Here is a 27632-nt window from a genome sequence, read left to right on the forward strand (position 1 = left end):
CAGAAGACATCTGAAACCCAAGGGGCAGGCGTTGTCGGATGAGCTCTAGCTTTGTTTCTGCTCTCTTTGCTGTCCAGCCCAGAGCCTGACAGCTCCACAGGGCTATTGCATCCCAGAATGGCTCTTGGTTTGAACCTGCATTTGTTGTAAGTATAAAATGTAAACTGGGTTTCAAAGACAACATAAACAAAAGTTTAAAAACACACATGAATAATGTTTACATTGGTTTTCTTTAGGAATTATCTTTCAGATATATTGAGTGTAAATGTTTTATTAAAATAAATTCTTTTATTCCTTTTTATATTTTTAAGTAACATGTTAGGGAATATTACTTTAAGGTGTGTTACTTTTGTTTATATTGCATTTGTTTAACCCTGTGAAGCTGTGATACTTTGTGTAAAACACCTGCTGGTCTAATAAAGCTCTGAACAGCCAATAGCAAGGCAGGAGAAAGGATAGGCAGGGCTGGCAGGCAGAGAGAATACATAGGAGCAGAAATCTGGGGAGAGAGATCTAGAAGAAGGAGGAGGAGGAGGAAAAGGAGGAGGGGGAGACAGAGGGCCAGCCACCCAGCTCCACAGCAAGCCACAGAGTAAGAGTAAGATTTGCACAGGTAAGAGAACAGGAAAAGCCCAGAGGCAAAAAGTAAATGAGTTAATTTAGAGTTAAGAAAATCTGACTAGAAACTAAGCCAAGTTAGGCATTCATAATTAAGGATAAGCCTCCATGGGTGATTTATTTAGGAGCTGGGTGGCTGCCCCCCCCCCCCCCGCCAAAAAAGATAAAAAACAACCAACAACAGACTTACTTAAAAATTTTAAGCTTAACAATTGGCTCTTATTTGATATCTATCAGGTAGAGTTGACCTCACCTATTTCACATGAAGGGGGAAATTAAAGCTGAAGCAATGGCTCATTGGTTAAGAGCACAAACTACTCCTTTGGTTCCCAGGACCCACACGCACTGCACAACTGCCTATTACTCTCATCCCAAGGGACCTAATGGCTTCTGGCCTCTACAAGCATGTACTCAAAAGCATAAACACACACACACACTTACAATGAAACTAATCTTTTAAAAAAATAACAAAGAAAATGTATTTGTTACTGTGGGCCTCTCACCTAGTTAAAGGAAGGGAATGACTTTGGTAGTGTACACCCCTACAGGATGATGGATTTCAAAGCTACAGAAATACAAGGCAGAAGAAGTAGCCCCTTCCTCTCACTGTAGCTCTTTTTCTGTTGGAAACCACATATTGGCTTCTGTCCTCTCTCAGATCTGAAGATTTCTGACTAACGTTATGTGACTCAAAACTTGCAACTTATTCCTTGTTGGTTTATTCATTCACCCATCGATGTATTCATGCTAACATTTTATTTTTAATTCATACATAGTTCTGTGTGCTCACAGTGCAAGGAAGAATTATGATTTATCCTGGATTTAAAATTCCTAGTCTGTAGGGAGATAAAAGAGAAGAGCAGAGCTGGCCTTAGAGACCTAGTGATTTAGAATGAGCCCTAGTATGAAAGCTGTGCAAAATGCATTTAGGCCAGGAGAAAGGCCACTAAAACTTGGCTTGGTTTTGGGATAATTCATAACTTGATGATTCATGCTGTTGTTCAGAGAGGCTTTGCCAAGTTTAATTAAAGAGATTAAAAAATAACAAATATGAACATTGAAAGATTCAGCCTGATTCAGCCTATTTCAAAAGAACTTTTTTTTTTTTTTTTTGGTTTTTGGAGACAGGGTTTCTCTGTGCACCTTTGCAAAAAAAAAAAAATCTTTTTCCATCTGAATATGTTTACTTATGCCTTCACATATAGTCTGTTCACTAAACTACATCCTTGACCAGACTTTCCAACAAAGTGTGTGTGTACTGTATATTGTTGATGCTGTAACTGGAGCTTGGCTTACATCGGGAGAGGGTCCCCTCCTCTGCTTTGAACCTACATGTCTAATGCTATATCCTCTCAGGCATCAGTGAGCACAAATGATTAGGGGCTTTTGGCTTTTGAGAACCTGATTAATGAGAACTTTTATTCTAGGACTCCATAGCTCAGAGTCCATGGCCTCCTCCAACAGCGGCATCGAAGTGAATGTGGGCTTGTTGTATGTTGTTGGTTGTTGTGATGGTGGTACCAGTAGTTCCTTTGTGTGGGGGAGGGGCATATTTTGCTCCTTCTCTTGATTAGGAACAGGCTGCAAACTTGATGATGAGGATTTGGGGAGCTCCTGCCTCTACAAGAAGTTTTGTCTTTTGGGAGAGCACTTTGTGTGATCTTGTGAGGTAGCCAAACAGGCTGAAATTTTACAAAAAGCAGGTTCTCTGTGAGAGCAGGTCCCACACAACAGAGACGTAGTTTGTATAGTCTGGAGGAAATGGTCAAATATTTAAGACTTTAAAAAATGACAATGTTTATTAGGGCCCGTGAAAAGAGTTTCTCGTGGAGGGTGATGGAAAAGATTTGTTTCTGTTACTCATGACACAAGCTGGCTATGATGGAAATTGTTTAAATTCTCAGTTCTCAGCAGTAAACTTAAGGAAAGTGGATGATGAAGCCTGTTCAGTGGATACTCTGAGGCCAGACTAGGTAGAGCAGTTGATAGAACCTTCCAAGAGGTCAGCATGCATACTGGTTTCTATGCACAGCCCACCTGCTGCTTTCTGTATTGGAATACATTGTGGCCTATGTGAGATGTATGTTCCTATGCTCTGACTCAGCCAGTCAGGTACTACCGAATTTCTACAAAGCATTTTTAGAAATCAGTGCAGGCAAATAGCCCACAGGAAAAGGAATAGGGAGGTCCTAAAGTCACTTTTAGCAATTAGCTGTTTCTATTGGCTGCTGTTAGTTTTTGAAGTAAATTTTCATATCCCTGCTTTGCTCACTATGGAGGCATTTTGTTGTCTCCAATCTATGGTCTTTACCTTTTACATCCTTATCTCTCCTAAATCATCTTGAGGATCACCCATGAGACTGGTGTTTATCACAACCTAAGGGGCACAGTGATCAATCAGGCCTGACCTCTAGAATAAGTCATGTTATATTTAATCACTAAAGAGAGCTTTCTGGCTGCCAATGCCAGAAAGACAGACTGTATAGTTTCCCCCATTTCTCTGGCTAAGTTCAACTACAAACTTTAGACACTGTACATAATACAAAGTTCCAAGGGTTGTGAAGGGTAGAAGGGCTAAGGAAGACTAGAAGAGGCCTCAGGAACCAAGAACTCACTTCTGTGAACTCATAGGGTTTCCTTACTGCCTTGTGTATTCTAGATTAGCAGTTGGAGAGGGCAGGGGCTTGGAAGTCCAATAGGAATAAGGAGCCCTGGTAGTAGCAAGGTGGCTCCACATTGCATCCCCTCTCCATACAAGGCATAGTCAACCCCCTAGAGCATAGTATCCCAATGTCCAAGTTAACTGAAAATGATTCTTCACACCAAGCATTTTTATTTATTATATTGTTATGTGTTCATTTGCTTTATTCTTATTTTAAATTCTCTTGCATTTGAAAAACATTTTCATGAGTTTTATACATGTATGGAATATATTTTGATCATATTGTCCCTGCTATCCCCTTCTAACTTCTCCTGGACCATCCCCAACTCATCTCCCTCCCAACTTCATGTCATTTCTTTTAAAAACACCCATCAAGTCCAAATGGTGTGCATAAGAACACGGACATGGGGCCATTAACTGGAGCACAGGCAGCCTACTAGGAGCCACACCCTTGAAGGAAAACAACTCTCTCTCTCTCCCAGTACCCATTAACTGCCGACAGCTCCTCAGCAAGGCGTGGGCTTCACGTGGCCCTTTCGCATACATGCTGCAATGTTGACTGGCTTGATCTTGTGCAGGGCCTGTATAGGAGCCTACAGTTGTCCTGAGCTCATGAGTGCCCTGCCAAATCCAGAAGACAATGATTGCAGCAGTCCCCCCCAACCCTATCAACATCCTGCCTCCTCTTCCATGGTGTTCTCTGAGTCTTGAGAGGTTGGGGCAGGTGTGGGAGTGTTCTAGGTGATCATTTAGGCCTTGAGGACTCCACAGTCCCTTATTATCTGCTCTTTGGCCAGGTGTGGGTCTCTGTATTATCTGTCATCCACTGCAAAGAACAGGCTTCTCTGATAAGTTTAGAGAGTTGCACTATCTTTGAATATAAAATTAAGTATTTAGAAGGCAGTTTGATACTATATCCATTTAGCAATATAATAGTAGTAGGTTCTCCATTAAGGCTTATGACTTCTCAAGTCATGGGTTACTAGCCAGTTTTATAGCACCAGGCAGACATGAGTTTCTCTTGTGAAGGAAGCCTTAAATCCAATCAGAAAGTCATTGGTTGCCTCCATTTAGGCCACTATAACCACAATGGAAATCTGTTACCAGGCCAGTTGTTACTGTAGGTCACAAGATTCATAGCTGGATAAGACTGTTGATGGCTTTTCTTTGAGACAGTAGTCAGCATAGAACCTTCTGGCAGTGTGGAAGGTAGTCAGCAGGAAGGAAAGTCGAGTACCCGCTTGATTTCTCCATGTCTAAGAGCAAAGAACTCAGTATCTTCAGCAGTATGGTCCTGTCATCAAGCTCTGGCAGGCAACCAAGAACAGTGGCAGTAGCTTGTATTGTCTTGAGGGTTCTCCTGAACTTCCCTACCCCAGACCAACAAAAAGAAGGGAGGTATCCCATACCTGGCATTGAGATTGTTGTTTAATGGCTTCTGAGAAGAGCATTATCCCTCCATGTAGGGTACCTCCAATCAAACAAGTTTTTAAAAATGTAAGATGTGCCTAATAGAGGTGGAGAGATAGCAATATTCAGTTGTTTGTAATATAGTCACAAGTTGCTATTGGCAATTTCTAAACTGTAAAGTACCTGAAAAAGACTTAAGATTTGAAGAATTTCTCCTCTGTCAGGGATGAAGTTTTTACATTTCACCATTCCTCTGGTATTTTCCAGAGTTTTATAATGAATCTCGTAATCATGAAGAAATGAAATGTTTTGAAATCAGAAAAATTCCAAACACTATTTAGAAAAGCAGTGGTTGGAATAGGGTGTTTGCAAGCACCGTATCTAAAGGCTAGCTTAATCTGTCCCATATCTTAGCCTTTCAGTGTGTTTTGGGATCCTTCACCAGGTACCCTACCCTGTCCCTATGGTTTTCCCTGATCTACAGCATGCTTGCCATTTGCTCTTCCTACATCATCCAGAAGTTGAACTCTTCTGATCCCCTGAAGATACTAGCTTTCTCCAGCAGCCTGTGGATCTTGTAGAACACTGTGCTCTGGAACCTTTTAGAGCAGAGAAGGTGCAGAGGCACTGACCTACTCCCTAGGTCCCACGTCTTTCACCATGTTCTCTGCAAAGCCTGGAGGGGCAGAGAAACAAACATATTGTTTCCTTTTCTCATTATTGTGACCAAATGCCTGGCAGTGTCTTATAGGAAAAGAAGTTTCTGGTGCCTCCCAGTTCAGAATCAGTGGCTCAGCACTGCAGGGAATGCTTGTCAGTCAGAACCCAGTCTCTGGCAGTGTGACCTTGAAGCATGGCTTCTTTATATCTTGGTGAATCGGGACATAGATACTCACACAAGGACCTATGTCTGCCACATAAGTTCCACATCCCAAGGCCTACAATCTCCCCTAAACGGCACCATCAATGAGGGACCAAATGTTTAATATATGGCGAGCCTATAGGGGACATCTCACATGTAGACCATATTAACGTGTCAGTGGTTCCAAGGTTGATCATCAGAGCATGGGAAAGTCTTCAAGTGGCATGCTCACCTGAGACCTGGGGATTGAGACCCAAATACAGACTGAATAATACATTGGCCTTCCTCCAGCCATGAAATATTAATCAAGATTGTCATTTTAAAGATGCTCCACATCATGCTGAGCACTGTTAAGTCACACAGTCTCTGCCGTGAACCTAGGGGGTGGTTTCTAAATCTATTCCCTGTTAAATAACTGTATTATATATTGAGTATCTGCCATGGGCCTAGGCTTGTTCAAGGTGTGTTGTTAAAGGTGTGTGTTGCCTAGCTGTAGTTAGTTTTCACTAACTTTGCAGATGAGAACCCAGAAACAAACAGGTCAAAGGATTTGCAGTGAAAAGTGAGTCATATGCTTAGCGCTGTCTCCAGATGGCTGACTTCAGTGTCTTCAGGGACTCCATCACCATCAGAGGCACATTTACAAGTACAATGGAAGAAGTATGGCTATAAGCTGTGGTGACACTGGCTGCCAGCACCATTTGTGCTAACTTGTGTTGGCAAACGAAGTTACATCTGCTACTTGTCTCTAGGTTTTATATGTTATATCATAAATCTGTTTATGCTCAATAAGTTTGACCCTACATTGTTCCTAGAACATCATTATATAACAGGTATGGCCCTTATCCTCAAAAAGTTGATGGTTCATGAAGGCATTGTGTTAAATTCAATGAGCTAGGAACAGAAAGACATATCTTAAAAGTTTATTTCATGGAGGTGGAGTGTAGAATCCACGTCACTAGAGGCCACAGAGGTTGGAACACAGTGGGAAGTTAGATAATGGATGCTGGATTGTAGTTGCATGGTAGGGATGAGTTTTGGTGATCTATAGAACAGTAGAGTGGCTATGGCAAAAACATGCTGCTGTATGTTTTATGTGGAGCGGAAGAGTTTGAAAGTTTCCAACACAAAAACAACAAACAGCTAACTATATACTGTGTCCACATGTAAAATCATCACTGGCTGCCACATGCATGTATAGTATGTGTTGGTTTTTAGGAATCCCTCAGTACAGGGAGATGGCAATCCATAAATAGAGCATCTCACAACTGTGTAATAATTATCAGAGGTGAGTCTACGATGTCAAGGAGGCATAGATCAGGTCATGAACCCCACCCAGGTCAGCCCACAGCTCAGGAGCTGATGCCTTTAGATTGCAGGTAAAGAGGGTCTTAATGAGGCTAACTACTTGGCCATAGGCACATTGCTGGAAGCTGCAGGGAAAGGAGGAGCTCGTGGTTTAAAACTACTGGTCCAGTGATGTCTCTCTGATAGGGGTGGAATTCTATCCAGATGCGCTTGCTGTAGATGACAGTTAAAAAAAAGTAGACCACACCTGGTTATTCCTCTCTGTGTCTTGGCTCAGGGGTCTCTGAAATAATCTGGAATTAGAGACAAGACCAGTAAGCTTTGTCACTCATACAGCTGTAGTGGGTAGCCATCCCAGCCTTGGCCTGGAAGTTCCAACCCCCATTGAGGCTTCAGTAATGGTCACGCCCACGAGGCAGGGCTGACGGAGGAAGCTGAAGACCCAGGATCGAGAGGAGAGGTCTCTCTTGGCTCTGGGACTGTGGATGCTGGAGGTAGACTGAGCAGAGTTCTCCAGAGAACACCACCAGACTGCACCATACCTTTGCCAGACCCTACAACCTATCCCTTCATTTGTAAGTTACCCCACAAAATAAACCTCCCTTTTAACTACATGCAGTGGCCTAAATAATTTCACCAATATACAGCCTTCACTCCCACTGCTTGGGAAGCTCCTCTGTGACTTCCTGGAAGGGAATCCTTTGTTTAACAGCCTCTTCCAGGCTGGCGTGGGGAAGGGGTGGGAAGACACAGATTCTTCTTATCCTTAATCTCCTAGGTCTCTGGGTGACATGTTCTCAAACATACTTGAAAAAGCAGTTACCAAACATTACCTTCTGGAGAATCCAACCGCAGGGCTGCAGTTCCTAGGTTTACGTTAATGCTTGCCAAAGTTGGCCCTGTTGGGCTTTCAATCCCCATTGGCATTGGGAGGGGAGATTGTTTTCACCAAGGCCCAATAGGTCTCTGCAATGTTGGGCTTCAGCTGCAGCCACAGGGTGCACACAGCACTCACAAACCCAATGAGGAATTTCATTGTCCTGAGGAAAGACATAAGCAGAACTCTGGCGCACACCGACACCAGATCGGGTCCCCTCCAAGTGTCAGTAGAAAGATCCTTCCATCGCTCCAGAGGGTGATTTGCAACAGGAGCCCTCCAGTGCTTATCTGCAGTGGATACTCCAGCAGGTTCCACCGATAAAAAATTTAAAGTATATAAAACAAGGGAAAGAATATAATGTGGAGAGGAATGATGAGCTCCTAGCTTCCCCTTCTTGCTTTAGCAAAATATGTTTGTTTGGTTTGGGGTTTTTTGTTTGTTTGTTTGTTTGTTTTGCCAGAGCTGAGGACTGAACCCAGGGCCTTGTGCTTGCTAGGCAAGCACTCTACCACTGAGCTAAATCCTCAAACCCCTTGTTTTTTTTTTTTTTTAATAGTTCAAATTTTTCTTTTCTTTTTTTTTAGATTAATTAATTAATTTATTTTTCTATTTCCAGCTTGATACAGTATAAATTCTTTTTTAAATTATCTATTATATTTGTGTTTTAATTTTACACATCAGCCATGGGTTCTCCTGCCCTCCCCTCTCCCGCCCCCGCCCCCACCTTAGCCCCAGCCCCTCCCCTCCATTCCCATCTCCTCCAGGGCCAAGACTCCCTGGGGCTTCATTAAAACCTGGTGGATTCAGTACAGGCAGGTCCAGTCCCCTCCTTCCAGGCTGAGCAAAGTGTCCCTGTATAAGCCCAAGCTTCCAAACAGCCAGCACATGCACTAAGGATAGGTCTGGGTGCCTCCCAAACAGTTTAAGCTATTCAATTGTCTCACTTATCCAGAGGGCCTACTCCAGCTGGGGGCTCCACAGCCTTTGGTTCATAATTCATGTGCTTTCATTTGTTTGGCTATTTGTCCCTGTGCTTTTCCAATCTTGGTCTCCACAATTCACACTCTTACAGTCCCTCCTCTTTCTCAACAACTGGACTCCTGGAGCTCCACCTGGGAATCGAATTGAAGACCCTGACATTAACCCACACACCTATGAATATATAATTTTTGACAAAGAAGCCAAAAATGTACAATGGAAAAAAGAAAGCATCTTCAACAAATGGTGCTGGCATAATTGGATGTCAACGTGTAGAAGGCTGCAAATAGATCCATATCTGTCACCACGCACAAAACTTAAGTCCAAGTGGATCAAAGACCTCAACGTAAATCCAGTTACTCTGAACCTGATAGAAGAGAAAATAGGAAGTAGTCTTGAAAGCATTGACACCGGAGATCACTTCCTAAATATAACACCAGTAGCACAGACATTGAGAGAAACAATCAATCAATGGGACCTGTTGAAACTGAGAAGCTTTTGTAGAGCAAAGGACACAGTCAACAAGACAAAGCGATAGCCTACAGAATGGGAAAAGGTCTTCACCAAGCCCACATCTGACAGAGGGCTGATATCCAGAATATATAAAGACCTCAAGAAATTAGACATCAAAATGCCCAACAGTCCAATTGAGAAATGGGCTATAGAACTAAACAGAGAATTCTCAACAGAGGAAGTTCAAATGCCTGAAAGACATTTAAGGAATTGCTCAACATTCCTAATTATCTGGGAAATGCAAATCAAAACGACTCTGTGATACCACCTTACACCTGTCAGAATGGCTAAGATCAAAACCACAGAAGACAGCTTATGCTGGAGAGGATGTGGACCAAGGGGAACTCTCCTCCACTGCTGGTGGGAATGCAAGCTTGTACAGCCACTTTGGAAATCAATATGGCGCTTCCTTAGAAAATTGGGAATCCATCTCCCCCAAGACCCAGCTGTAGCACTCTTGGACATATACCCAAGGAATGCTCAATCATACCACAAGGGCATTTGCTCAGCTATGTTCATATCAGCATTGTTTGGAATAGCCAGAACCTGGAAACAACCTAGATGCCCTTCAACTGAAGAATGGATAAAGAAAATATGGTACATATACATAATGAAGTACTACTCAGCAGAGAAAAACAATGACATCATGAGGTTTGCAGGCAAATGGATGGATCTAGAAAAAAATCATCCTGAGTGAGGTAACCCAGTCTCAGAAGGACGAACATGGTATGTACTCACTCATAGGAGGATACTGGATGTAAAACAAAGATGACTAGATTGCTACACATCTCCAGGGAGGCTACCTGGAAAACGGGACCATAGAAAAGACACAGGGATCACCCAATGACAGAGAAATGGATGAGATCTACATGAACAACCTGGACGACAGTGGGAGTAATGAAGGGCAAGGTTCGAGGGAAAGAAAGCTTAGGGGAGCAGGAGATCCCAGAACAGAAAGGGAGAACAAGGAGTAGCAGACCATGATAAATGATGACCACATGAGAACAGGAATAGGCAGAGTGCTGGAGAGGTCCCCAGAAAACCACAATGATACATCCTCTGTAGACTGCTGGCAATGGTCGAGAGAAAGCCTGATCTGACCTAGTCTGGTGATAAGATGGCCAAACACCCTAACAGTCGAGCCGGAACTCTCATCCAATAACTGATGGAAGTGAATGCAGTATAAATTCTTATCTAAATAGTGTAACGTTTCATTGAGGGTTGCTCAGTAATTGAGTAAAACCAAATCTTATTATAAGCAACAGTCATCCTAGGGTCCCCCCTGCCATATATATAGCCTTATGGTTCTGTGGGTTGCAGTCTGATTGTTCTTTGTTCTATGTCTAGTATCCACTTATGAGTGAGTGCATACCATGTTTAAGACACAGATTCGTCTTGGAAATGCTAGCGCCCCTTTCAGAAGCAGGCTATTCCTGGAGAAAAGGGGAAGAGCATGCAGGGAACCTGTGTGTGATGCAAAGACTGCCAGTGAGTGCAGTCGATGCTTCCACCGACTCACAGGACGGTGGTGCAAGCATGTCTCACTCTCTTCTGGATGTCTTTCTGGTCTCTGAAAACATTCTTCTGAGAACACTAAGCGTATCTCATGTCCAGCATACAAGGTGTGGTGAGCACTTCACTGATTTTCTGAAAAAGGTAAATTGTTCCCCTGAGGTCTAGCTCAGATTTCCCTTCTGCCATAAGGATGCTTCTTAACCCCTCACTGCTGGAAGAACAAGTCGAGGAAGAACTGCCAAGTGATGATTCTGACTGTCAGGATCCATGTCTGCCTCCTCCTCCTGTTGGCCTCTGTGTTCTCAGCAGGCATGACCCTGACTGAGCTCATAGTCCCCAAATGGGAGCAGCAGCCTAGGATACAGATGTGGGAGTTCAGAGCACTTAAGGTTCTGAGTCTCTCCTTTTTACCTCCTAAGGTGGTCACTGTGGCTGGGTTTCCTGTCAATGTGAATTATGAAGTCATGGAAGGGCACTGTGCTAAGAACATCCCAGTATCAGCATTGAGCTCATGGGACTAAAGCATTGTTACCCTGGGAAGACCCTCTAACCATTCCTTACCAGGCAGGTGGGAACATCCTGACGCTCAGACCCTTTAATACAATTCTTCATGTTGTGGTGCCGGGCGGTGGTGGCACATGCTTTTAATCCCAGCACTCGGGAGGAAGAGGCTGGTGGATCTCTGTGAGTTCAAGGCCATCCTGGGCTACCAAGTGAGTTCCAGAAAAGGCACAAAGCTACACAGAGAAACCCTGTCTCGAAAAACAAACAAACAAAAATTACTTTGTGGCTACTTCATAACTGTAATTTTGCTACTGTTATGAATCGTAATGTAAATACCTGATATACAGGATATCTGATATGTGACTCCCGTCATTTGATTCCCTCAAAGAGGTCACAACTCACAATTTGAGAACTGCTGATCTAAGGAGTTTATACTGTCCTTAAAGCTCTAGGCCAGGTTTTGGGACCCTACTCTTTATACTGGGTTGTCTTGCCCAGCTGTAATACGTGGGGAGGTTCTTAGTCTTACTGCAACTTGATATTCCGTGTTTTATTGATACTCATGGGAGACCTGCCCTTTCCTAGATGGAGAAAGAAGAGGAGGGGACTGGGGAATTGGAGAGGGAATGGGGAAGAAGAACTGGGAGGAGAGGATGTGGGGGGAGGCTGAGGCCAGGATGTAAAATAAATAGATGAATTAAAAAATACTCAAAGGGATATATATGTATATATGTGTGTGTGTGTGTGTGTGTATGTGTGTGTGTGTGTGTGTGTGTGTGTGTGTAATACTCAGGGGCCTCCAGAGAAGTAGTTTCCTGTGCCACAAGCTGCTTATGAAAATGGAAACATTCTACCCCTTAAATTTCCATTTGAAATCCTGTGTTCTGCAAGGGGGTTTCCATAATGAGGAAGAGCATGATGCATGCTGCTTAGATTTCTAGTTAAACTCAGTAAGCTCAACATCATAAAACAAAACATAGCAAAACAATTCTAGGCCAGGGAGCTGAATGAGCAGGAAATTCTAGGTCAAAGCTTTTCTGTGACCTAGTAACAAAGCTGTGGCATCTTCATATGCCTGGTGAAAGGCTGGAACGTGGACCCATGGTGCCAGGTGAATTAGTCAAAGTGAAAGTCTGGAAGCCACAGGCCACAGTCAAGTTCCCCAGGAGATAACTGTTTCAAAATGGTACTTTTCCATCATCACAGTTTGTAATGTCAATTTTGCTAAAGGAAGGAGAAAACCAGGAAATTCCTTCCTGTGTACTCATCTTCAGGGGGCACAGTAAAAGATTCCAAGGGCAGTGTAGACATGCACTGTCCCCAAAGCAGTATCCCAGCGTGGAGCAGCACATCATGCCATCACTTCTCTTGTCTTGACACAGCTTCCTGTAGAGCAAGCCCAGGGCTTCCCTGGCATTCCCCGGTCCTTTCCTGAAACATTTAACCAGGAAGAAAGCCAGTCTGTTAAAGAACATGATTTCTCCTCACTTACCAGAGCACTTGCATTTCTTTTGAGTTTAGCTACATTATCTCAGACCTGCTTGAGCTGTATCCCGTATTGGGCTCTGAAGTGCCCAGATTCATGGAGATGTCTAGTCTCTTGTTTATTTTATACACATCAAACTGCAGAGCATATAACACCTTCCTGCTCACCACTCCTTACCCCCTCTTCCCTCCTATCTCCCATCACCCTCCCTGTTTGGTCCTGTATGTTCAAAGCAGGTCAGCTTCATTGTGGAGAGTGATGTCTGTGTCATCCACAGAGGAGCAATATTCCTGTAGAACGCTTTCACCTTCTTCCTTAGGCATTATGGGAGTTGAATCCCTAAAATGTTAGCATATCCCGTTTGGCTTTGAACCTGGACCTTGGCTTCTTCCATAAGAGCCAGGGCAGTGTCAGTAAGGAATCTGGCCCTGGGAGAAGCAGTCAAGACCAGCAATGTTCACCAGAGTTGGGTGTTCTTATCAAGTATGCTGCTGTACAAGATTTAAAAAAAAATAGGGTAAAACAAAGACCTTGTAGTCAGAAACCCTTAATTAAAAGAAATTGGTAGAGCACTTGCCTAGTACGTTGTGTGCCTTGAGTTTGATCCTAGCACCAAACCCTTTCCTACACACATGCCCACATACATGTAATCACACACATTTGGGCATCCGCAGTGACAGCAAACAGTAATTGTGAGCATGTTAGAATCTACACATGCACTTTCCCCAGTGATGCCGATGGCCCTGGCTCCCTCTTGCAGTTTAGCCCTGAATGCTGGTTGGGGAGGTCAGGCTGGCTCGCTGCTCCTGACCCTGGATTTCCTGGCCTTGGTGGCCCTGTGGGCTCTTTGCCTTTGAACTTGGCATCATTCTAGCACCAGTCACCACTGAAATGGAAACCAAATGACTATTTTGAAGCATTTCTAACTGCTTTTGATGTCTCTGGAGAAGCTTCATATGTTCTCTGTGGAAGGGGGAAAAACCCTTTATCTTAGAGCAAATCACGCTTTCTAAATGACACAAATGTTTGGCTGGAGTTAAAAACTAAAGGTTAAGGATAAAGGTCCATTTTATTTTACATGTAATCCCTTGGACTTGGTTCTGTTGGGGCTGCATAAGGGGAGGGTAGGATTTTAAAAGCAAAGGTCAGCATCTACTCAGAACTGGCCGGTTCATGTGTGAGGCCGAATTTCAAAAGGACACCTAGCAACACCAACTTGTTTTCTCTTTTTATTATTATTGTTAAGAAATTTTCTATTTATTTTACATACCAACCACAGCCCCTCTCTCCTCCCTCCTCCCGCCCCCTAGCCTTCCTCCCAACTCACCTCCCATTTCCACCTCCTGTAAGGCAAGGTCTCCCATGTACCAGCAGAGCCTGGTACATTCAGTTGAGGCAGGTCCAAGCCCCTCCCCGCTGCACCAAGGCTGTGCAAGGTGTCCCACCATAGGCACTGGGCTCCAAAAAGCCTGCTCATGCACCAGGGATGGATCCTAATCCCACTCCCTGGGGGCCCCCTAAACAGTTCAAGCTAAACAACTGTCTTACCTATCCAGAGGGCCTAGTCTAGTATCATGGGGCTCAGTGGTTAAGAGCACTGGCTGTTCTTCCAGAGGACCAGAGTTCAATTCCCAGCAGCCACATGGTGGCTCACAAGTGTATGTAATGAGATCTGGTGCCCTCTTCTGGCCTATAGGCACACATGGAGACAGAGCATTGTATACATCATAAATAAATAAATAAATAAATAAATAAATAAATAAATAAATAAAATGAATAGAATGAATAAATAAATCTTTTGCCAGTTGTGGTGGCATACGCCAGTAGGATTTGCTGAAGGAGGTGGAGGCAGGAGGATCACAAGTTCAAGGCCAGCCTGGGCTACACATTGCCAACTTGTTTTCATTAGCAGTCTCTGGTCTTTGGGTGCCCACATGCCAGCTGTTTGGGGGTGCACTGTTGATGTGTTGGTTGCAAGGAGAACCCACAGTTGTTTTCTTCATCCACACCACAAGTAAAGACTGTTTATGGGTATTAGAGTCTTAAGGGTCCCCCTTTGGCTATCAGTTCAGTGGACTGTGGTGGTGGATTCAGTGGTATAGATTTTGAGGCGGTGTGCTTTATGATAGCTGCAGAGAACAATCATGACTGAAAACTTGGGGATCCAAACTCATCTCTCACTCTGTGCTTCAGCCTCAGTGTCTTAAGACCCTTAAGCTGTCACCAGAGGGATAGAGACATAGATGGAGATAAAGCCACTGAGGTCAAAAGCAACCTAAGGAAGGGCTTACTTGGTTCACAGTTTGAGAATACAGCCCATCGTGGTAGGAATGATGAGGCTGAAGGGGGAAGCAGGTGGGCTCATCCCAGGAGGAGGTCTCTGGAGGGGAGCAGTCTCAAGCTGCAGTCACCCTGTAGGAGGAAGTGGTGGCTGATATTTTCTGTACATGTTGTCAACATCAGTACTTAATCAGAGGAAGGTCTTGCCATCCCCGTGAGTCTGAGGCTTAGGTGTCCTTGACATGGCCATTCTCATGTCCTTCACATCCTCAGGCCCTCCTTACATAGAATTCAACTATGCTACAGCTGGACTTCAGTAGCCTTCATGAGCCTTAACAGGCACCTCCATGGCCCTGACACTCTTGCATCTTTCTTGCCTATGAAACAAGTGCTACCTGGGTAATGTGTATCAGCTGCTTTTCTCTTGCTGTGATGAAATACCATGAGCAACAGCAACTTGGGAAAGAAAGAAAGAGTTTATTTTAGTTTATGCTTCCAGAGGGGAAAATCCATAATGATGTCGCAGACAGCTAGAGCAGGAAGCTGGATGATCACGTCTTTCATCCATACACAGGAAGCAAAGAATGAGAACAGGAAGTAGTGTAAGGCTATAAACCCTTAAAGCCCAACTCCAATGACGTACTTCCTCCAGCAAGACTCTACCTCCTTATGGTTCCATAACCTCCCTAAACTGCACCACCAATAGAGGATAAAATGTTCAAATATAAGCACTTATGGGGCGAGGGGTGGTTTAAATCACCACCTGATGTTGCCATATTCTGCTGCTAGCTCAAGATAGAACCCAGCTTAGATCATGGTTGCAGCAGGCCATGTGCCTTCCAAGCTGACCCTAGGGAACTACTTCACTAGATGGTTGCTGTCAAGCAGGGAACATGATCAGTGGTATTCTCAGTTCATTCTCCTTCCTTTCAAATAACTTTCTGTGTTACAAGTTAGAGCCTGTAATGGACAGGATCCTGCTCTCGGGTCACTTTTTCTACTATCCAAGTACAGAATGGAAGGTTTCTTCTACTGTCACTAATCTCTTTAATAATTACAGCTGCTTTCCCAGTATCCACCTTGTCTGAAACTGTTAATTCCCTCCTTCCCCACCAACTGGTACATTTTTCCAGTCTTTCTGATATGTTTGATGCTCTCTTGCTTACTATAGGCTTGAACACAGTACTGAGTAATCACCATCCCACAGCCTGAATGTTCTCCTGTATTGAGATTTTATCTACCAAATAGTCCACTACTTTTGAATTCAGTCTCATGCTAGTTCTCAGGACATGGCAGAATGCAGCTAGGTTTTTGCCAGAATGTCATATGAATAGCTTCTAGCTTGGTTCTTGATAATTTTTGCTTTCCTCTGAAACTCATGAGTTGGCCCTCTATGGCCCCTATTTTTCTTGGTATTCTGGTCTCCCAAACTACTGTGAGAATGGCCCATTATACTCTGCTTACAAAATTCTGTGGCTTATAAGGTTCTAAACTTTTCCACAGCCACCTACCTCTGTCCCAAAGCTGTTCCAAAAGTCTAAGAACCATGTGGTTAGGTTTACCATGGCAGCGACCCCACTCCTGGTACCAAACTTTTGTATTAGTTACTTTTCACATTGCTCTGACAATACCTGACAAAAGCTAATTAAAGACGGAAGGGTTTGTTTTTCCACATGGTTTGAGGATATGGTCCATAGTGGTGGGGCAGCAGAAATGTGAGGCATCTGATCACATTGCACCCACATTCAGGAAGTAGAGAGAAATGAATGTTAGTGCTCAGCTCTTTTTATTTCAGTCCAAGAACCAAGCCCCATAGAAAGATGCTGGTCATGTTCTGTGTTTCTGAGCAGTCTCCAAGGACCTCTCTTTGAACAGCAACACCCAACAGACAGTGAGGAGAGTTTAGGGTGTGCCTCAGGACCCATAAAAGCTCATGGCTTGGCAATGCTGTAGGCTGGATGTTTTCCACTTTTCACAGTTAATAGAACTGTGTTCCTTGATTAATCTGAGATAGCAACTCCAGAGCTAAAGAGTGCTCTTGCCACGCTGGCTGTTTCCTCAACCACCTACACCTGTGATTCCCCTAGTACAGTGTGGCATGTTGAAGTTGTCTATCTCCCCCACCCTGTCCCCCAAGATCCAGGTGAGCCACTGTTAATCCCCCTTCAAGGGACCAGCAGTCCTGATGTGCCTGTCTAGCCATGCACACACAAACATAATGGTGGTAACTTTTTATTTTTTTGAGGTGGAGGTCTCACTGTGTTGTCCAGCCTGGTCTCAAATGCTCAATCTTCCTACTTACTTCAGCCTCTCAGGGAGTATCTCTTACCTCTTGTTTAAAAAAAAAAATGAAGTGACATATATAAGAAAGTTTACCATTATGACCAATTTAAGTAGCACTAAATGTTAAATATGAACATATCGGTGTGTGTGACTTTTAGGTTTTTTTATGTATAGGGGATGGAGGACAAGGATAATGGGGAGGAGAGAGATCCACCTAGACACCCAAGTTCCTTTGTACATTTGGAGTTTACATGTAGTCTGTGGGTCTCCTCCTGTGTATGTTGAGCCATTTCTAGATTACATGTAATGTCACAATGCTGAACAATGTGGGCCCTGTGAAAACTGTTACACTGTACTGCTTGGGGGACAGTAACACAGGATGAGGTCTTGGTGTATGTTCAGTACAGGTGCAGGGGTTTTATTTTCCAAGTATTTTCAATTCCCCATCTGTTGACTGGGAGGAACTTCTCCACTTATTGTTGGTGACAGCATCCCAAGAGGGGACGTGGGCTGGATGGGGGATGAGAGGGAGGAAATGTGAAAGAAGGCACTTGGTGGACTCCCCAGCACTGGAAGTGGGCAGATCTGTTGTCAGGGGCAAACGAGCATTTCCGTTTTCTTGCCTCCTCATATGACCTTACCAATGTCACTCTGCCTTGAAAACTAACAAACTGCTGTTGTTGATAAACAGCCCCCAATCCACAGTAAGTGAGTCTTCAGTGTTTCCACTGCAGTGACCTGAACTCACTCTAGATTACGGGTTTTTATTAAATGCAGGTGACATACTTGTATTTAAAAAGTATCCACGATGTATCTGAAGTTCAGTCTCATGTCCTGTACTTTTATTTGGCGCTGTGTCCTGATGAGTCTTTGATTGCTTGGTTAATTAAATCCAGACCCTAGTTTAACCCTGCTGAGCTATGATGGGGTCTCTTTCCACCGGCACTGGAAACACCACAGCCTCATGGGCATTAGTCACCCCAGCCCTTGCCCCTCTGTCTAACCACACCCAGGACTTGATCAAGACAGTCACTGTCCTCACATGCTTCAGAGCACCTGGGGTTCACTGGAAGCTTCTTTGCCCCTTCAAAGCTGTGCCCTGTGAACTGGTTTTGCTTTATGGGGGAGTGGGCAATTGGCTGGCAGAGGATAAACTGGCTGCTACTAGAAGTCAGCACCTCTTCTGACTGGGGGCGGGGCATGGGCTCTGAGAACTGCAGAGTTGGGGAGCTACAGGGGCTTCCCATGGAACAAAGGACTGGGGGTCCTTGGGAAACAGGGACCTCCCGCTTCCTTCTGTTCCTAGACCGAAATGCCTGTGGGTTCTCACTGCAAAAGGAAAACAACCACCAAACATGCATCCAGCATTAAAACCATTTCCAAAACACATTATTAAAGCAAGCTGTGACCCACATATTTGTTGTCTGCTTAGGAGATTTTTAACCTATTGAAAAGACTGGAAAAAGTGAAACACCAGAAAATAAAGGGGGTGGGGGTGGAGTGGTTGGCGATGGTTCTCTGGAGATGTGTTGCAATGTCTTAGTTTCAAAAATGCAAGCTTTGATGCGGAGGATGAACCCACCCAGCTGCAACCATCCCTGGGCAGGGATGGGAGTGCAGGGTAGCGGGTAGTGCAATGTCTACTGCCTAGATGTGAGTGTGTTTCTGCAATGAAATACAAACAATGGAAACTTGGTTGTTAGGAACACAATGTTAAACTCCATGAAGAGAGCAGTACAGCCGCACACAGGCCCTAGTGAACAGAGGAACTGGCTGCCTTCTTGGGCGGCGTTGCATACAGTAGCAAGAAGGTAGCAGTGGACCCTGAGGCCTTAGGGCCAGGGGCAGCTTTTCTCGTCCCTCTACCACAATTGCTTCACAGCTAGTGGACCTTCTCATCACCTTCAGACACCTCAGAGGGTTTGAGAAGCTGGTTCCCCAAGAGACTCTGGTTGTTTTGTTGGCTTCAAAAGTGGAATGCCTTCCACTAAAATCTTTCCTCTGTTTCCTTACAGGATGAGACTGATTAGGTCATTAGGTTAATATTACCTTGTAGAGAGACTGCAATGTAGAACTTAGCCATGGAGTTCTGGCTGAGACTTTCCTTACAGACACAGAGTTCAAAGCTACCTGCATGGAGTACTGTTTCTGTCAACAGACTTGCAGTTATAGAAAATGCCACTAGATGGAGACACGAGTTATAGGAACATGACCTGCGGCCCGTGCTCTTGACTGTCGGAACTGTTTGCGGTCCCAGGTAGTCACTGATGCTTATTTTTCTGCAAACATGCTGATCTTGATGTTTACATCAACTACTAATGCACACTAGTGACTGATTTGAAGGACTGTTTTAAGTGTGTTAGCACAGCACGCCTTCTGCCTAGGCTCTCAGAGCTCTGGCGGCAGGGGCAGGAAGAGCACACATTTGAGGGAAGCATGGACTACACAGTAAGACTAAAACAAACAAAACAAGAAAACCACATGTTCATACTCCTTAGAGTAAGAGTTAAAGATTGTGTGGGCTGGCATCAAGGATCTGCCTTCAGGCCGTGTGTTGCTAACCTTGACTTTCCACCCTCTTTTGGAGAAAGTATTTCACTCCTGGGTTGTATGGTGGATATTTTAAAGTCTTCCATATAAAAACAGCTGGTGCCAAACGTTCCCTTACAATTACTTTTCTGTTTGGGTTTGGTTTGGTTTTTGCCATTCCTGTAGAGACCCTCTTTTATCTCTGAATGCACCTTCCTTGTGAGTAGCCTGATTTGGGTGCTGGTAACCAAAATTACATCCTCTGCAAGAGCAGTAATGCTCTTAACTGCTGGGTCATCTCTCTAGACCCCCTTCCGTCCTTTTCAGAGGGAAATTGAGTTTTGTCCTCCAGAGAATTGGAATGCAACAGAAAACGACCCTAGTTCACACAGCCACAGCCCCATCACCTATTACTACCTCTTTCCAGCCTAGAGGGTTCAGCAGTAACCACCTCCATACTCCTTCCTCCCTTTAATATTCTCTACATTTTGTAAAAGTATCAAAATCAGAATAGTTCCAACTTTCCCACAGTATTCTAGTCTCAGGGCAAGGCCCCAGTCTAACTGGCTGGCCATTGCTCTTTGGAAGTCTTAGAGTGGATAAATGTGTATAGGCAGAATACCCCCGCTTCTGCATCCCCCCTCTCTTCCCCCTCTCTTCCTTCCTCCCCTCCTTCTCCTTTCTCCCCTTTTCCCCCTCTGTCTCCCCTCATACTCACTGAATTCATTTTTCAAAGGTTCTCCCACACTCCGGATGTCTGTTAGCAACTTCTCTGTAGGAGAAGGCTGAATATGAGAACAGCTGAGGATGTTCTTCATAGTCACATTCCTTTGTAAAGCAGATCCTGGATGAATGATTCAAGAACGGACGGACAGGGGTGTGCTATGTGAATGATTTAATTATCCCGCTGTTTCTGGGGTTAGCAAACATTTTTTGGTGTGAATGGCAAGGGAATGTTTAAAGCTCTGCAGTCCATCTGGGTTCTGACCCAGCATCTTGGCACTGTTGTGGTCAGTGTGAAAGGAGGCAGTGTGACAGGCGTGGCTATATTCCAGATGAGTGTTCTTCACATACCGAGTCGGGGGGCTGGATTCGGTCCACCAGCTGTAGTTTGACTGGCTACATTGGAATCATACACATTGGCAAAGAGGTTTTGTGAGTCTGTAAGCAGTGCAGCCATTGCTCAGCTTTCACGCAGTCCCACTTCCTTTTTGAAAATCTGAGTTCAGGAAGCCAGGTTTCCCTGCCTCCTGTACACTCAGTGGATACTTTGGCCAATCCTGACCAATGAGCTGTGTCTAGAAGTGATGTCTTCTCCATCCAGATCTGCTCACGGAACTTCCTGACCACTGCTCCACACTCCTTTCCACTTCTGAAGGTGCAGAGGACTCCAGGGCCCCAGACATTAGTAGAGCCACATGCTGGGGTGAGCCTGGCATGACCCCCGAGGAACTGTACAGTAAAGCTGCCCTCCGACGGGGCTGAGAAGGGGTGTGAAATAAAGAGGTCTGTGGATAAAGAACAGAAACTGAAAGAGAAGAATAAGGGCCGATCTTAATGCTTGTTGGGCTGAACTGTTTCCTGGAAAACAAACAAAGCTGAAGCTAAGGAAACTTCAAAGGCAGGGGAGGGCAAGTCAGTAGCAGGAAACCCAATTTACCCACAGGACACATCACAAGGGCTCTGGGCACATGCAACTCAACCAACCCCAAAGAAGAGATTACTCCAGGGGCAGCTTTCACAGGCCACACTGAAGAGTTTATCCAATTATTCCTTATCAATAAAAACTCGGAAGTCAGATATCGGGATAAGAACCTGAATGATCAGAGAAGAGGTAGAGAAGCCACCAGTGACCGCCTGTCTTTCAGTCCTCCATCCAAAAGGGCTGAGACCTTCTCTAAAGCCCCGCCCTACTACTTCCTGTCTCTCTGTCTGTCCTTAGTCCTCTAAAACCACTATGGTTAATTTTGGTCAGCTAGTAGCTAGCTCTGCCCTCTGATTCAAAGCAAACTTTACTGTCAGAATGTGATCAAAATATCACACAATACCACATAGTGAGCCCTCCCTCTTGGTGGGTTCCACTGTTGTGATTCTAACAGCCTTAGGTTTAAAATACTTGAAAAATGAAATCCTGGGCTTGTCCTAAATAAGCAGATACTCCCTGCTGTAGATGGAAATTTCTCCAGTCCTACCCAGCCCGCGGTCTGGATGAATCTCTCACATCTGCAGTCCCACAGCCATTTATAAGATATTACTCAGGAGAGAGGTGGCTCAGTAGTTACAAGCACTGATTGATGTTCCAGAGGACCCAGGTTCAATTCCCAGGCCGTCCAGTGTCTGATCACTCCAGGATAAAAAATAAATAAATAAATAAAACAATTACTCAGAGGCTTAATATTAATTACAAGCTGTTTGGCCTATGGCTCAGGCTTCTTGCTAGCTAGCTCTTACAACTTAACCCATTCCTATTCATCTAGGTTTTGCCATGTGGCTTTGTGGCATCACCTGTTCTCTCACATCTTGCTTTTCCTGGAGGCAGCTCGCAGCATCTCCCTGACTCCACCTTTCTTCTCTCTCTCTTGGATTTTCCCACCTGGCTCCATCCTGCTCTGCCATAGGCCAGTGCAGCTTTATTTATTAACCAATAGGAGTAACACATATTCACCGCATACGGAAAGACATCCCACAACACCCCCGACCCCTCTCTCAGTTTCTTAAGATACAATTTTTCTGGTTGTTCTGTACCCACTCTGCAGCCCAGGCAAACCTTGAACTTGGAGATCTGCCTACCTCTGTCTCCAGAGTGATGGATTAAAGGTGTGTGCCATTGAATGACTTCTTTTTTTATCATCATTCTCTACCATTGTGACATGACATCATCTACAAAGACCATGCTTAGGAGTTATGCAATTAGGCTACAAAAACAAACAAACAAACAAAACAAAAAACAAAAAAACAAAAAAAAACAACCTTTGTGCTGTTTTAAGTAAGTTTGTGATTTTGTGTCAGGCTGTAAACATAGCTGTTCTGGGTTGCATGTGGCCCTCAGGCCTCAGTAAGACTGTATAACAATTTACAAAGCTTTTACTATGGTTTAGAGGGTGTGACTAGGTCCTGCGTAGATGCTGTGACATCTTAGAGAAGGTCTTGGTCATCCTTGGGTTTGAGTGTACATGGTGGGGGTCCTGGAAATTATTCCTAAAGCACACTAAGAGTCAACTAAAAGCCTAAGGACTGGGATGAAGCTTTCAGATGTTCTCCAATAAGTTATGCCTTGACTGTGTCTCTCCATCCGAGGACCTGAAGGTTCAGATGACTTCCAAACATCTTTCATTTCTTTCTTTTTGGTTTTCCAAGACAGGGTTTCTCTGTGTAGCTTTGCGCCTTTCCTGGCTCTCGCTCTGTAGACCAGGCTGGCCTCGAACTCACAGAGATCTGCCTGCCTCTGCCTCCCAAGTGCTGGGATTAAAGGCGTGTGCCACCACCACCCGGCTGACTTCCAAACATCTTAGGAGAAGAAATGTCATGTGAAATGTGTAGCCAAGAGAATCCCTGGCCCCACCCTGGGGAAGTGATGTCAGAAATGGCCAACACATTCAGGTCATGGTGCCAAAGGTGTGAGGAGTTGTTGGAACAGCGCCCTTCTCCTTCTGCCCCTCAGGCATCCTTTGGTGTAAGTATGAACCCCTTCCTCCACTCATCCCGAACTCCAATTGCTCCTTTTCTTCGATCTCTTAACATTTGTGTAAAGTTCTGGTGTATTTCCCACTCCGACACCTCAGTACACTAAAACACTCAAGAGGAGGGCTACCTAGTCCCAGAACCCAGCCCAAGTTCAGCATGGAAGACCAGCCACAGGAGCCACAGTGAGACTGGCTGGCATTGTGCAGATGAATCCAAGACATTCAGGCCGTCCTGGCTGAGGCCTAAGACGTTGGTTTCACCTGAACCTGTGGCTATAAGGGATTTTGACCCTGATTAGAACTGGGAGGGCGTTAATGGAGGCACTTGTGTGGGTTTGCCTGGGAAAACAGCTTCTGAGAGTGCTAAGGATGGTGAATTAACTACAGGGACCGTGTTGTCACTGTGGAATGGAGAGGAAGGCACAGGAATGTCTCTGGCAGTGGGTGGAGTTTCTGTGAGTCAGCAAGGCTGGCAGTTGGGGAGAAAAGCTGCATGTAAAGTAGGGGAGAGCAGAGACAGTGGAGTCAACAGAAGCAGGGTAGACTTGATTCCATGAGGAGCCCCCCCACACACCTTGACAGTGCAGGTGACTTGTTAGAGCAGGCACACTCTCCCACAGACCTGCTTATGTGTCTGTGCAGGGTGTGAAACTGAACCAGGATTTGGAGAGATTGGGCATGATTTGAGCAAGAGTTTGAGAATGCTGAGCGCCCAACTCTTGCCTTGTACCAATAAGGTTGACTAGAAAACCAGCCCTAATGTGTGCAAGCTGGACAGGATCTCTCACCTTCCAAGCTCAATGGCTGCTGCTTCCCTTCTGTGTCCCAAACCTTCCAATGATTTTCCTACTTAACTCTAATCCAGAAACATGTAGAAGGGAATTATGGGAAACATCATTATAGTTTAGTCAGGGTCATGGGTCCTACCTCTCAAGTGTATCAACACTCACTGTAGCTCTGTGTGTGTGTGTGTGTGTGTGTGTGTATTATGCCACAGGTGTCTTTGGCATAAATTTTTTCATCACTATGAAACCCACTGAAATTTGGACAAAGGATAAACAAACCTCTGAGACCTTTTACTTTAATAGTTTGTCATGAATGAATTCTGCTCTTTCACGGTTTCCTTGGAGGAAATATGAAGAGAAAGGCAATAGTAGAAGCAGGCTTTTCCTGAGTCTCATGTGGAGTTCAGAAGTGTAGGTGACGTGGAAGATGTTAGCTTCCACACACTCACGTGGAGTCTCTCCCGCCAAGTGTCAGTGGTGACGGTAGGAAGGGCGGCCACATCTGGGACTCCAGCCACATCTGGGACTCCAGCGGTAAGCTGCAAGCTACTGGGGCAACCCAGAGCCAAAGGACTTGTGGGAGGACCTTTCATTCCTGCTAACCCTCCTGCTAGCCCAGCCCGGTCCTGTATCCCATGGTGCTGAACAGGTAGCTGCTACAGAGAGGGGCCGCCTTCTTCTCCGTGTCCTGCTTCTTAGCTTTCCAATACATCCAAACATATTTAAAACAAAAAGTAATTCAGCTGCCCTCAACGGTAGAATTGATTCAGCTTTTCTGTTTGGTATTAAAGAGAGTTGGTGTGTGTGTGTGTGTGTGTGTGTGTGTGTGTGTGTGTGTGTGTGTGTGTTACAGGGAAAGCGCCTCTGGTGCAGCTCACTGGTATCTCCATGGTAGCTGTGCTTGTAATACTTTGAAAGCCAGTGGTGGTGGAGCCTTGAAGCCTCACTTGACAGGCTTCAGTAGCGTTGCAGTGGACTCTGGACATGCACAGCTGTGAATACACAGATAAGTGATTGTACAAAAGTTGAAAATGTTGTGCTACAGGGAACTTTGGTTTTGAATTATGTATTTTATTTTAATCAGTAGACCTTTCAAATATTATGTAGTTATGGTTTTATCATTTATACCATTTCAGTGGATATTAATTTTAATTAAAATATTTGTTCATGAGACCTCTTGCACCTCCTGGTGATGAAGTTAGTGATGGTGCATTATTTCCTTGGACATTGCCAAGAGAATGGGACTTTAGTGTTCTCACCATGCAAAGATACACATACACACACATCCATAACACACACACACACACACACACACACACACACACACACACAAAGTTGTTAGTTTGTCTTAGCCATGCACATTATTTACATAAGCTAAGACAACATGAGTTATATATACCATAACTATGTAGAATCAATTTGCCAATTAAAATACATAAATTTGACACACAAACCCATAGTTATCTAATGAAAAGTCCTGCAGAGATGGCTTCTGGGCTGGGACATTGACAGTATAGTGCCCCCTGTGTTGAAGGCCACACAGAGGTTGGACAGCCTGCTGGGTCCTAGTGAGAAGCCCCACTGTGCTTGACAGGGACACTCAGCAGCAGCCTCAGGGCCCTGTGTGAAGATAGCACTTCATCTGCGGCCCTTCCACAGTTGACTGGGAACTTCTGCATGACACACATCTGTCTTCTGAGTCCTCTTTCTGAGCTGTGAAAATGGTGATTTTGAGAAAGAGAAAAAGGAAAGTTGGTGTTGAACACCGTGTTTCCCCTTCTTATTAGTGTATTTAAATTGTACAGAATAATGGGTTTCATTATGCCACATTCATGCATGTCTGAGGTAAACTCTTTGAGAACCTACCTGGTCATTAGTGATGTTTCTGCATCTGTTGGCTTGATCCCCAAACTCTTGTCTTCAGATTTGATGGTTTTCCTCTGAGACTCCTAAGAACAGCATATCCACTTTATTCATCTTCTTCCTGGATACACATAGAGGGTGGCCACCTCCAACACAACATGGCAGTTCCCCACGCCAGATTCTCTGCCAGCTTTAATTCTCAGCAGCTAAGCTGGATTCCACTGTTAAATTCTTGCCGTGCAAGAAGGGACAGTTAGCAAGATAACTGGCTGAGATTCACCACAGTGAGGCCCCAAGTTCCTATGTGGACTCATCCCCTGGACAGGCTTCCATCCTACACCATTCACAGTCCATGGCTGTGGATTTCCACCTGTTACATAGAAACATTGTATGTATACCACATGTGTTTACTGAGCTCACGTATCAATACACTGTATATGTACCACGTGTGTTTACTGAGCTCACGTATCAATACACTGTATATGTACCACGTGTGTTTACTGAGCTCACCTATCAATACACTGTATATGTACCACGTGTGTTTACTGAGCTCACGTATGAATACACTGTATATGTACTACGTGTTTACTGAGCTCACCTATCAATGGAAGACTCCTTTTACTTACAGGCACTGTACTGGGCACTAGGGTAAAGGACAAGGCATTGACTCTGCTCTCATGGAGTTTTCAGACTTGTTTGAAGCCAGAGGTCCATGGCCATTTTAAATGCAGAGGACAGAGGTAGCCGTAGGGCAGGAGGGAAACATTTGATCCTGTCTGGTGGTATAGAGTGGCAGGGGGCAGCAAGAGGTGGAGAAAGTGCCTATGCTCCACACAAGGCCCTCCAGGACCCTCCATCACTCTCTCTGGCTAAGGATGTAGAAGGGATTAGGTGCAGAGGTTCAACTGCAGTGGGTATGTGCTAGTTTTGCACATGAGAAATTGTGTGTGTGTGTGTGTGTGTGTGTGTGTGCTCTCACAGAGCTCCTGACAGTAATCATTAATGTGATACTAGAGCGATGATTGTGTAAGAACCCCAGTCTAGTGATTGTTGTGCAAAGCAGGTTCTCTGGGAGCGGTTCCTCATCTGCAGTGATACATGGGTCTGCATGGCTGACATGTGGGAACTTGCTGCTGAGTGGAAGCTTTCAGTTGAACCTAACGCTGCTCTGCAAAGTAAATCTACCTCAAAAAATTAAATACGATGGGGAAAAAAAAAAGAAAGACTTAGGGAAGAGAAAAATATCAGGTTGACAGCTGGCATTGATTTTCCATTTTCAGAGATAGTGTGCCCCTGCTCTTACACCCTGGTGTGCCATCCATACAACAGTTTGTGTATGTAGCTGGCTACACCGATTTCGGAATGAGAAGAAGCATGAGTGTCTCTGTTCACTATTGAGTGCTGGGTCTGAGCAGCTGCCTCTGGTATTGTAGGACTTGAGGTACAGGTCTCTGTGTCATCTGCGTCTCACTT

The 27632-nt window shown here is 44.7% G+C and overlaps 1 protein-coding gene across 1 annotated transcript in view; it reads left to right on the forward strand.

Annotated features, from left to right (window-relative positions):
* The window catches only part of Gna14 (G protein subunit alpha 14), a 161236-nt gene that overhangs the window by 122052 nt on the left and 11552 nt on the right, over positions 1-27632 (forward strand). The window lies entirely within an intron of this gene.

Source organism: Onychomys torridus, chromosome 1 (genome assembly GCF_903995425.1).
Source record: "Onychomys torridus chromosome 1, mOncTor1.1, whole genome shotgun sequence".
NCBI lineage: Eukaryota > Metazoa > Chordata > Mammalia > Rodentia > Cricetidae > Onychomys > Onychomys torridus.